The sequence below is a fragment of the Peromyscus eremicus genome, unplaced genomic scaffold (assembly GCF_949786415.1).
Source record: "Peromyscus eremicus unplaced genomic scaffold, PerEre_H2_v1 PerEre#2#unplaced_3733, whole genome shotgun sequence".
Taxonomy (NCBI): domain Eukaryota; kingdom Metazoa; phylum Chordata; class Mammalia; order Rodentia; family Cricetidae; genus Peromyscus; species Peromyscus eremicus.
In genome coordinates, this window is record NW_026737966.1 from 24431 (window position 1) to 28551 (window position 4121).

Sequence of the window (4121 nt, forward strand, 5' to 3'; positions counted from 1 at the left end):
AATCTTTAAAAAAAAAAAAAGAGAGATACTCCAAGTATTTAAAAAAAAATAGTCTTTTAAAAAATGGTGGTTCATGCATGGCAGTGGACTTTTAATATGAGGATTCATGGTTCTACCAACTACATATGGAAAATATAAAAATTGTGTCTGACCTGAACACGATTGTATTTTCTTGTTATTATTCCTTTATTGTTTTTTATATAGTATAACAATTTTTTCCCAGTTTTTTTTTTTTTTTTTTTTTTTTTGTGTGTGTGTGTGTGTGTGTGTGTGTGTGTGTGTGTGTCAGGGTCTCACGTAGCCTAGGCTAAATATTTTGGAGGCTGAAAGCCAAACAGCATCGGACTGACTGATAAGAGCTCCATGGTAGATGTCTTGAGTGTGTAATGGGGGAGGGATCCCATCTTGGAACTAGAAGCCAGAGTGACACTGGTACCATCTCCTCCTAGAGTGTCAGGGTCTCCTAGAAGGCTCTGCTTCTTAGATTCCATGTCACTTCCAGGATTGTTGCCCTGGAGATCAAGCTTCTGATTCTCTGCCAAATTGAATTTGTTATCTGGCCTTCCTTCAGTCTTCAGCATAAACATTTTTTGCTGTTTTATTTTTAGTATATTTTTTTTGGGGGGGGGGATAAACCTTGTTTCACTTGACTTTATTAGAGATTGCATCTAATCAGTTGTTTTTAATTATTTTTTGTTCCTAAATTTTATTTATGAATTCATACAAAACATTCCAGACCAGTGTGTCTTGGTTAATCTGGAAGTAACACAGCTAATAGTTCTCTTTGTTACTGGCAACAATGAGCAACCAGTTTCAGAGACTGCTCTTCTTCAAAAAACATTTATTTATTTATTTTTTTTAGACAGAGTTTCTCTGTGTAGCCCTGGCTGTCCTGGAACTGGCTTTGTAGAGCAGGCTGGCCTAGAACTCACAGCTCTGCCTGCCTCTGCCTCCTGAACAATGGGATTAAAGGTGTGTGCCACCATGCCTGGCCTTCAAATATATTTGGTGCAATATTTCCTATACCTTTTTGGAGAAAGGCACCTCAGAAGTGACAGCAAACTTGCTCTTCCTCTGTTGGATGGTCACAAACCCTCCAAGATTCCCAGCCTTCCTGTTCTCCTTCATGCTCTCCTAGTTAAAATTGGCAGCATCCATGATTCTATCTTGTCCAGGGGGTGTTCAGTCAAGGGTGCACTTCAAGACCTTTTTTTTTTTTTTTTTGCCCCCTTCCTCACCACAAACTTTTTCACAGGTGCCATTGTGGCAGAGGAAGCAGAAAGAATGCTTTTATTCTTCAATATTTTGATTTCTTCATATTAATTTTCCACTTTGGAGGTACAGTCAGGGTCAGTATAGGAGAATTCATGAAAAGAGGGGTACAGTCTGTTTTAGTTCTTTGAGAATTATCTGAACAATCTAGGTATACCTTCATTAGAGGGAGGCAGTGTAATAAAAGGGTTAAATTTTCAGACGTGAATCTACACTTTTACAGAAGTCCCATCTCTATTTCATAATAGTTATTTGATGTTCTTTAGGAAAGAGCTGTAACTTGGGGCAAGTTATTTAGTTTCCCTGAGCCTCAGTATTTTTTTTTTAAATAATAGTTACAACAGTATGTATCTACGTACTTAATGTTATGTGTACTTCATTGAAAGACCTAACTGAACTAATTCATGTACTTAACAAATACAAAGTACCTATCATCTACCATGCTGGTAACAGAATATAGGGGAGCAATATAGACATGATCCTTGTAATGATGGTTACTTCCTGGGAGTTTGGGGAATGAGTAATTGGCATACTACATGGGAACCATCAAAATGCCACATAATAATAAGTGCTGTGTTAGTTCACATAGGCCTTGCTGAGAGCATTCCCAACAGTTCTGAGCTGAATGACAAAAGGAACCTAGTCATTTAATGTTCTATGTTGGCTAGAGAAAGGCCTATTTTAGGCTGAGGGAACAATGTGTATGTAAGCTTTTGAGACAGAAAAGTGTTTGACATGTTGTAAGAACAAAGGAGATTAAAGTGACAGAGATCTGGCCCATGAGGAAAACAGTCTGGGCTAAAGAGTCAGAGAGCTGGTCTCCTACTCAGGTGTGTCTCTAAGAAGTTTGGATTTCTTTCATCGTAGGAGTAATAGGGAGCTACTGAAGTTTCAGGCAGTGAAGTGATAGAAGATCTGATTTGCTATTTTTATTAAACAAGATTAGAAAATACTTATTTTTATGTGTTGTGTGTGGGTGCCTTTGGAGGCTAGAAGAGGGCTTTGGATCCCCTAGAGCTGGAGTTCTAGGTGGTTGTGAACTGTTAGACACAAGTGCTGGGAAACTTAGGTCCTCTTGGGAGAGCAGTAAGTACTTTTAACCACTGGACCCATCTGTCCAGCCCTGGTTTTCCCTCCCTCCCTCTCTCTTTCTTTCTTTTTTTTTCTGTTGAGTTTTTTGAGACAGGGTTTTTCTGTGTAGCTTTGGCTGGCTGTCCTAGAACTAGCTCTGTAGACCAGGCTGGCCTGGAACTCAGAGATCCTCCTGCTTCTGCCAACCAAGTGTTGGGATTGAAGGTGTGCGACACCACTGCCCAGCTTCTATTTCTTTTGGCGGTGGGGAGGTTGTTTCGAGACAGGGTTTCTCTGTGTAGCTTTGCACCTTTCCTGGAACTTGCTTTGGAGACCAGGCTGGCCTCGAACTCACAGAGATCCGCCTGCCTCTGCCTCCTGGGTGCTGAGATTAAAGGTGTGCACCACCACCGCCCGGCCGGCTTCTATTTCTTAATAAGATGAAAAAAAGAGTTTGGTCAGCTTGGTTGCCCTTTCATGGTAGTCATATTTTCTTAAAATGTTTACTTTATAAATTTAGTTGTCTATAAAACCACATACTGTAAAGTATATTACATTAAAATACAGTTTTATTCCCATGCATTTCAAGAAGCAAGGTTTTTTGGTTTTGTTTTCAGATTTATTTCCTGTTTTGCTTACATGCATGCATATGCACATTATGCATGTCTGGTGCTAATGGAGACCAGAAGAGGGTGCTGGATCTTGTGGCACTGGAGTTATGGTTGACTGTGAGCCACTATGTGGGTGCTGGGCATTGAACCTAGGTCTTCTGCAAGAGCAGCAAGTGCTCTTAAACTGCTGAGCCATCTCTCTGACCCCTCAAAGAACTAATTTTCAAGTTCCCTGTGTATTCAACGTTACTGTCAGCAAAGGTTGTTGTTGTTTGGTTGGTTTTTTATTTTTTTTAATTTGTGTAATGTGTATGGGTGTTTTGCTGGCATGTATGTCTGTGCACTATATGCATGCCTGGTACTGGCAGTGACCAGAAGAGACCATCGGATACTTTGGAACTGGTGTTACAGCTAGGTGCTCGCTGCCATATGGGTGCTAGGAATTGAACTGGGTCTTGTAGAAGAGCAGCTGGTGCTGCTCCCAGTCGAGGGGCCATCTCTCCAGCCCTGGTCTTTTTTGTTTTGTTTTGAAATCAGGATCTTTCTATATTGTCTAGGTTGACCTCCAACTCTTAGATTTACAGGATCGTTGTGTCTCAGTCTCCTGGTTAGTTAGGGGTCTAAGCAATTGCCCCAGTGTTTGATTCATCAGAGCTATTTTGAGTCACCTAACTTTTTTTTTTTTTTTTTTTTTTTAGAATATATAGCCAGGCTTGTTGGCATATTACTGTAATCAGGAGTTTGAGGCCAGTTTGGGCTACCCGAGACCCACTCTCATATAGAAAACTATTTCATTTGTATTAAGGATATAGTACTTTTGGATTTGAATGTGATACTGGAAAATTTCCTTCAAATAGTAAATATAACATTGTAGTACATTAAGTATAAGTTTTTGACCCTTATACTGTAACTACACATTGTATTTTTAAAAAAATTTATTTTTACTTATTTGTGTGTTAGGTGCACATGTGTATGGGTGCCCATAGGAAAAGGTACTACATCTCCAGGAGCTGGAATGATAGATAGGTCGTTGTGAGCACTGGGAACTGATCTCAGGTCCTCTGTTAGAGCTCAGCAAGTGCTCTTAACTGATGAGTCATCTCTCTAGCCCCAGTCGTGGTATTTTAAAAGTGGTTTTTACAGAATTTGCTTACAATGCCAACCAAT

At 39.9% G+C, this 4121-nt stretch overlaps 1 pseudogene; it reads right to left on the minus strand.

Moving 5' to 3' along the window:
* Positions 1-699: 699 nt before the first annotated feature.
* On the minus strand, positions 700-1262 carry LOC131902197 (large ribosomal subunit protein eL22-like; annotated as a pseudogene).
* Positions 1263-4121: the final 2859 nt, after the last annotated feature.